Raw genomic sequence first — 9,033 nt, 5'->3', positions numbered from 1 at the left:
CGTGGTTAATCTGATGAGATCATCGAGGAGCATGTGGGAGCCAACATGGGTATCCAGATCCCGCTGTTGGTTATTGACCGGAGAGTCGTCTCGGTCATGTCTGCGTGTCTCCCGAACCCGTAGGGTCTACACACTTAAGGTTCGGTGACGGTGGGGTTATTAGGAAGACTTATATGTGATTACCGAATGTTGTTCGGAGTCCCAGATGAGATCCCGGACGTCACGAGGAGTTCCGGAATAGTCCGGAGGTAAAGATTTATATATGGGAAGTTGTCGTACGGTCACCGGAAAGGTTCGGGGGCATATCGGTATTGTACCGGGGCCACCGGAGGGGTTCCGGGGGTCCACCGGGAGGGGCCACCTCTCCCGGAGGGCCTTATGGGCTGTATGAGGAAGGGAACCAGCCCAAAGTGGGCTGGGGCGCCACTCCCCCCTAGGGCTCATGCGCCTAGGGTTGGGGGAAACCCTGAGGGGGGCGCCCCCCTTGCTTGGGGGGCAAGCCCCCTCCCCTTGGCCGCCGCCCCCCTCTAGATCTCATCTAGAGGGGCCGGCCCCCCTTCTCCCTTCCCCTATAAATAGAGGGGTGAGGGGAGGGCTGCCACACACATCCAAGGCGCAGCCCCTCCCCTCCCCAACACCTCTCCTCCTCCGTCACGAGCTTGGCGAAGCCCTGCCGGAGTACTGCTGCTCCACCACCACCACAACGTCGTGCTGCTGCTGGAGCCATCTTCCTCACCCTCTCCTGCCCCCTTGCTGGATCAAGAAGGAGGAGACGTCATCCGCTCCGTACGTGTGTTGAACGCGGAGGTGCCGTCCGTTCGGCACTTGGTCATTGGTGATTTGGATCACGGCGAGTACGACTCCATCATCCACGTTCTAGTGAACACTTCCGCTCGCGATCTACAAAGGTATGTAGATGCATCCGATCACTCGTTGCTAGATGAACTCATAGATGGATCTTGGTGAAAATGTAGGAAATTTTTTGTTTTCTGCAACGTTCCCCAACACCCCCCCCCCTCGCCGCCGCCGCCGGGGATCGACCACCATCGAGCGCACCCCCTCGTCGCCTGATACGTCTCCAACGTATCTATAATTTTTGATTTCTCCATGCTATATTATCTACTGTTTTGAATATATTGGGCTTTATTTTCCACTTTTATATTATTTTTGGGACTAACCTATTAACCGGAGGCCCAGCCCAGAATTGCTATTTTTTTTGCCTATTTCAGTGTTTTGAAGAAACAGAATATCAAACGGAGTCCAAACAGAATAATCCTTTCTGGAACGTGATTTTCTTCCCGAACAAGACCCATGAGACTTGGACCCTACGCCAAGGAAGCCCCGAGGAGGTCACGAGGTAGGGGGCGCGCCCTACACCCCCAGGCGCGCCCCCCACCCTCGTGGGCCCATCGAAGCTCCACCGACGTACTTCTTCCTTCTATATATATCCACGTATCCCCAAACGATCAGAACAGGAGCCAAAAACCTAATTCCACCGCCGCAACTTTCTGTATCTACGAGATCCCATCTAGGGGCCTGTTAAGGAGCTCCGCCGGAGAGGGCCGTCATCACGGAGGGATTCTACATCATCTAGCCTCTCCGATGAAGTGTGAGTAGTTTACCTCAGACCTTCGGGTCCATAGTTATTAGCTAGATGACTTCTTCTCTATTTTTGGATCTTAATACAATGATCTCCCCCTCTCTCGTGGAGATCTATTCGATGTAATCTTCTTCTTTTTGCGGTGTGTTTGTTGAGACCGATGAATTGTGGGTTTATGATCAAGTCTATCTATGAACAATATTTGAATCTTTTCTGAATTCTTTTATGTATGATTGGTTATCTTTGCAAGTCTCTTCGAATTATCTGTTTGGTTTGGCCGACTAGATTGGTAGTTCTTGCCATGGGAGAAGTGCTTAGCTTTGGGTTCGATCTTGTGGTGTCCTTTCCCAGTGACAGAATGGGCAGCAAGGCACGTATTGTATCATTGCCATCGAGGATAACAAGATGGGGTTTATTTCATATTGCATGAATTTATCTCTCTACATCATGTCATCTTGCTTAAAGTGTTACTCTATTTTTAACTTAACACTCTAGATGCAGAATCATTTTGATCTACTTGTCACGGACGTGATGCCTATATACATGATCATGCCTAGATATTCTCATAACTATGCTCAATTCAGTCAATTGCTCAACAGTAATTTGTTCACCCATCGTAGAATACTTATGCTCTTGAGAGAAGCCACTAGTGAAACCTATGGCCCCCGGGTCTATTCTCATCATATCAATCTCCATCACATTAATCTTGCTTTGCTTTTTACTTTGCCTTTTACTTTTCACTTTGCATCTTTATACCAAAAATACCAAAAATATTATCTCTATCAGATCTCACTCTCGTAAGTGACCGTGAAGGGATTGACAACCCCTAATCGCGTTGGTTGCGAGTAGCTATCGTTTTGTGCAAGTACGAGGGACTTGAGCGTGGCCTCCTACTGGATTGATACCTTGGTTCTCAAAAACTGAGGGAAATACTTACGCTACTCTGCTGCATCATCCTCTCCTCTTCGGGGAAAACCAACGCAAGCTCAAGAGGTAGCAAGAAGAACTTCTGGTGCCGTTGCCGGGGAGGCTTTCACAAAGTCAAGATTTGGACTCCCGACAACGAGCCATTTCTGGCGCCGTTGTCGGGGAGTCTACGCAAAAAAAGTCAACATACCAAGTACCCATCGCAATCCCTATCTCTCGCATTACATTAGTTGCCATTTGCCTCTCGTTTTCCTCTCCCTCACTTCACCCTTGCCGTTTTATTCGCCCTTCCTCCGTTCAATCTTGTGTTACCATGTGCCTTCTTTTTGCTTGCATCTTCGCTTGCTAAGAGTTTATGGATCCTCATCCACTTGCCAATCTCTTTAAGAGATCCAATTATGATGAACCTATTGCTAGTGAGTTGAGTGCACTAGATTATCTTTATAAGGTTTTGCCTGAAATTCGTGAATCTAAAAATTATGATAAAGCACTTTATGAAACGATTCACGATAGATCTTTGAATAAAAAGCATGATTGCAATGATCTTATTATAAATCCTATGGATGTAAATTATGCTAATAATATGCAAAACCCTAAGCTTGGGGATGCTAGTTTTGCTATGTCCAATAGTCATGATTGGGGAGATTCTTCTTATGATCTTGAAAATTTATTTAAGCCCCATGATGAATATGAGATTGATAATATTTTTGCAATAATATTGAAAGTGGGTTTGGAGGAGTGTCAACTTTAGATCCCACATATTTGGAGAATATTCAATCTTATGAAATTTTTGATAAAAGCGGGTTGGAGAGGTCATGACTTTAGTTAATGTTAATCCCACTATCTTGGAAGAGTGTCAACTTTGCATGCATGTGGATCGTGTTGAGAATATGTTTTGTGGTAGCTATACTTTTGAATTTGCTTATGATCCTACATGTAATTATTATGAGAGAGGAAAATATGGTTGTAGGAATTTTCATGTTACTAAATTACATCTCTTTATGTTGAGATTGCTATTGTTTCTTTCCGCTTCCTTGCATATGCTAGTTTTTGCTTGCCGTGATAATTTGTTTGCCTATAAGATGCCTATGCATAGGAAGTATGTTAGACTTATATGTGTTTTTCACGTGCTTTATGATGCTCTCTTTGTGCTTCAATTCTTGTCTTTCTTATGAGCATCATTGAAATCTCAATGCCTAGCTAGGGGCGTTAAACGATAGCGCTTGTTGGGAGGCAACCCAATTTTATTTTTAGTTTTTTGTGTTTTTCTTCTGTTAGGAAATAAATAACCCATCTACCTTCTGTTTGGATGTGGTTTTGTGTTTTAATTAGTGTTTGTGCCAAGTTAGACCTATTAGATCTTCTTGGATGATAGTTATTTGATCTTGCTGTAATTTCCAGAAACTTTGCGTTCAGTGCCCGAATTATTAAAAATCATCAGAACGTGATAAAATACTGATTCCAATTGCTTCTGATCAATAAACAAATTTTCTAGGTCGTCTAATTTTGGTAGATGTTTTGGAGTTCCAGAAGTTTGCGTTAGTTACAGATTACTACAGACTGTTCTGTTTTTGACAGATTCTGTTTTTCATGTGTTGTTTGCTTATTTTGATGAATCTATGGTTAGTAAAATATTTTATAATCCATAGAGAAGTTGGAATACAGTAGGTTTAACACCAATATAAATAAATAATGAGTTCATTACAGTACTTTGAAGTGGTCTTTTATTTTCTTTCTTTAACGGAGCTCACGAGATTTCTATTGAGTTTTGTGTTGTGAAGTTTTCAAGTTTTGGGTGAATTCTTTTGATGGATTATGGAATAAGGAGTGGCAAGAGCCTAAGCTTGGGGATGCCCATGGTACCCCCAAGATAATCCAAGGACACCAAAAAGTCAAAGCTTGGGGATGCCCCGGAAGGCATCCCCTCTTTCGTCCACTTCCATCGGTAATTTACTTGGAGCTATATTTTTATTCATCAACATGATATGTGTTTTGCTTGGAGCATCTTGTATTATTTGTGTCTTTGTTTGTTAGTGTGCCACAATCATCCTTTGCTGTACACACCTTTTGAGAGAGCCATACATGAATTGGAAATTGATAGAATACTCTATGTGCTTCACTTATATTTTTTGAGCTATGTAGTTTTGCTCTATGCGCTTCACTTATATCTTTTGAGCGTTGTAATTTTGCTCTATGTGCTTCACTTAGATCTTTTAGAGCAGGGTCGTCGAGGGGTCGAGGGTTCGAGGGTCGTCGAGGGTTCGAGGGGTCGAGGATCACCGAGGGGTCGAGAGAGGTTTCCTAGTGTCAAAGTATGGAAGAAATCCATGCCTTCATCATTAGCCGGAAGTAACCAGGGCATGTTGGTACGAAGTTCTGCAAAGCTGTTCTGGAATAGAGTCCCGGGTAGAATAATCCGCCTTTTGGTACGAATTCAGCAAAGGCCTTCCAAATAGCGATATTCGGAAGGCTCTTTCGGAACTTTGTACCAAAAAGCGAATTATCCTATCTGGGACTCCGTTCCAGAACAACTTTGAAGAGCTTCGTACCATCATGCACATGTTACTTTCGCCTAATGATGAAGACATGGTTTTGTTGAATCCTTTGACACTAGGAAACCTCCCGACCCCTCGGCGATCCTCTCGAACATGAGAGGAAGAAGAGGATAAAAAAAGAAGAGGAAGAAGAAAAAAAGAGGAGAAGAAAGAATAGAGGAGTTATTCTCCTCTATTATTTCTTCTCCTCATTTTTTCCTTCTTCTTCCTCTTTTTTTTATCGGGAACGAGGGTCGTCGAGGGACATAGATGTAGTGTCGTCGTTGTCGATATATACCCCCTCCCGATAGCTTACTATGATTAGGTAGCTAGTTATACGTTTGGCACTAATATATCCATCTGTCATGTTTGAATAATAATTGCCATGTTGTAAATATTTGTAGAAACTATGGACACCGCCCTAGACGAAGCAACAAAAGAAGCGTTGTTGAGGGAGATAATCGCAGAAGGAAGTGATGCCGTCTCGTACTTTCTCAACGAAACCGATGGTCTGGAAGGAGAGGGTGAACAAGCTGGCTACGGTGACCTAATGCCGGTGCAAGAAGAAGAACATGAGGACGGCTCCGGTGACCCAATGCCGGTGCAAGAAGGAGACCGTGATGACGGCTCCGATGACCGAACCGAGTCCGGCCAGGTATATATATTAGTTAAACCTATGCTGACTGATTGATGCATTCATTGTTTTGGTATGTACACATATTAATTAAGTCTTTGTTCTTTTTTCTAGCCCTCCGGATCGAGCACAACTTCGGTAAAGAGACGAGGCCCGAAGAAAAAGTTGAGCTCGGATGAAAAGCTTCAGATCACAGCAATCGCGCCCGACGGCCAACCTATTGAACCCCTCCGGACAAAGAGCGCATTTGTTGCTCAGTGCGGGGTTCTGGTTAGGGACAAGATCCCGATAAGCATCCAGCAATGGTTTAAGCCGGCTACAGAAGACCCTGAGGTGTCTTATGTCAATGATATGCAGAAAAATGATCTTTGGACTGAGCTGAAGTCAAATTTCACCCTACCCCCAGAGGATGATCCGGAGAAGCCAGTTAAAGAGCAATTAATCAAGTCTTTTGCTCTTAAGAGGATGGCAGATCATTTAGGAGGTGGAAGAAAGAGCTGAATAGGTTTGTCGATAAAAAAGAGACACCAGAATTCAAGGGCAGATATGAGAAGATCAGAGATCACTGGCCCGCATTTGTGGCCCACAAGACATCGGAAAAGAGTAAGAAGATGTCAGCGACAAACAAGCAAAATGCTGCGAAGAAGAAGCTTCACCATCGCACGGGGTCAGGTGGCTACCTCGTAGCCCGACCTAAGTGGTCCAAGATTGAGAATGATCTGGTTCATAAAGGGATCGAACCAGAGACAAATAACTGGCTAGACCGTTGCCGGACTTGGTTCTTCGGCGCTGGCGGAACCTTGGACCCTGAAACAGGGAAGTGCATTTGGACGAACGATCAAATGGACATACCAGTCAGTAAGCTTAAGCAGTATATCGAAGCAGCGCAGGGAGGTAATTTCTTTCCAGACAGAGAGAACGACGAGCTCACAATGGCCCTCGGGAATCCTGAGCACCCTGGACGGACACGAGGCATGCCAGGCTCCGTTCCGTGGAAGGTTGGGTTTCCGGACGCAGGCGGTTACAAATCCCATGAGAGGAGGAAAAAGTGCAGCAGACCCAAATGCAGGCGCTGCAAGCAAGGGTAGACGCGATAGAGGAACGAGAAGCAAATCGCAGTAAACGTACTGCCGAAGCCTCCCCCGAAGCTACCCCGCCATCTCAGCACAGAAGCAGCGTGTCTTCCACCGAGCTGCTTCAACCGGAGCATGCCTTGACGGCTCCTGCCAGCTATCCCGTGGATGCTATCACGGAGTCTCAAAATTGCCACCTTATGACGCAATGGATGAATTTGAAGGTCAAGGCGGCTGTTGGCTCTGTTTATCCTACTGAACCCGGCGCAACTTTTCACTGCCGGCCGATTCTAGAAGGATATGCTAGGGTGATGGTGGATGAGATAACGGAGGGATTTGAGGACCTCCAGCTTGACCACCCTACCGGTGAAGGGGAGACTCGGCTGGGGTCTGCTTTGAAGACTCCATGCCTATGGCGGAAGGAGCTCATCAACCTTCCGAACTGGACGCTTCCGCCTCCTCCTCCTCCTCCGGCGAGTCAGGGCACTCCGCCTCCTCCACCGCCTCCTCCTCCAGCGAGTGACGATCAGGGCCCTCGGCCGGCTCCTTCTCCGGCGCGTGGTGGCACTCCGCCTCCTTCTCCGCTTCCGCCGACGCGCCCGAGCAGCCAGCCTCCTCCTTCTCCGCCTCGTCAGCAAGGGCGGAAGAGACCTGCCGCCGCTCCAGCTGCTCCGGCGCGTCATAGTCCTTCTCCTCCGCCTCTTAAGCAAGTAAAGAAGACAACTGCTCCGTCTGCTCGGTCGGCGTCTAGCAGTACAACCAGAGGCGGTCGGACATACAGATTCGGTCCTTCTCTGAAGACTCTGGAGAAGTTACCATACGAGAGGACCCAGGAGGAGAACGCCGAGATCGCGCGAGAAGAAGTGAGGAAATTCTTTGAAGGGGTGAAAGCAAAGAAAAATCCACCTCCGGAGGAGAAGGTAGATCGGGTGAAAGTGAAGCGCACTCTGGCTGCCCTGACAAAACCACCGAAGTCTGATCTGCCGAAAGGAAACTATGGCCGCATTATTGGAAAGGAATTTGCCGAAGCGGAGCGGTCGGGAAGTACTGTCAGTTATCAAAGGCTGAAAGAACGACGAGCTGGGAAACAAATTGCCCAGCTCGGCAAACAAGCGAAGCAATCGTGCCCCCCGCTCAAGGTGCCTAGCCACAACGTCGCTAATGATCCGAGGATGGTGCCCGGTTATAGCAATCTTGCAGATTACCTGCCCGACGAAGTACATTATGAACCCATGGAGATGCAGATACAAAGATACGAGTACGGGAAGCCTCTCCTCAAAGATGAAAGATCTCTATCAACGATGATGCGAAGATTGCATGATTGGTACTTGAAAATCTGCAGAGACTCTGGGGGGAGGAGTACTTTGTATTTGAAAGTTAAAAAGGAGCATGACCTCGTTGGAATTGATCTGTTGCCTGTTCCATTTGAGGAGTTCTATCAGTTTTTCAATCAATTGGCCCTCGATAAAGCAACGGTCACCTGCTACTGTCTGTAAGTACTACTACTTCTGTCATTAAGTTAAATCGATCATTATCCACCATATCAGCAACTTTGTTCATTTCCTGATATATCAAGTAATTATTTTCTTTGTCCGGCAGGGTTTGGAGAAAATTCACCAGAAAAGCTCCGGGACTGCCGAAGGAGCTGCAATTTAGACACCCGAAAGTAAGTACTATTCATTCAAGCGCTAGTTTCATCAATACCATTTGGCATTCTTGCTTATCAGTTTGATTAACCTCTATTTCTTGTAAAGTGGTTGTGACAGGAACAAGGGAATGATTTCTGTGGATACTATGTTTGCGAGTCCATCCGCCACACGACCTGTGACCGGGGCTACACTGACGAACAATATGAAGTACGTAAATAACAACATTCACAATTTTATTTTATTACCATCATATGTGTTGAGTTTCATTCATTCATATATATATGTATTTACCCCCTTCTTTAAATTAGATGTTTCGGAAGCGGGATGAACTCCTAGCACCAGCTTGCATGCGAGGAATTCAAGAGGAATTGGCGGCATTCTTTCTTGACCACGTGATCCCTGAAGACGGAGAATTCTATGTTGACCCTGAGTCCGTATGATTATATTTGTAAGAGATAATTACTGTATATATGTAGCCGGTAGTGTCAGATAGATATACGAGAACTTGTTGTTCGACCAATCTCTCGGAAAAAGAGAGGTGGTCGATATCACTTCTCTCTGTATGCATATATGTTCATCACGATCTTCTGTTTCCTTCGTTTGCTTACTAGCTAGC

This window comes from Triticum urartu, chromosome 6, assembly GCF_003073215.2.
Source record: "Triticum urartu cultivar G1812 chromosome 6, Tu2.1, whole genome shotgun sequence".
Taxonomy (NCBI): Eukaryota; Viridiplantae; Streptophyta; class Magnoliopsida; order Poales; family Poaceae; genus Triticum; species Triticum urartu.
Note: the sequence above shows the minus strand (reverse complement) of the source record.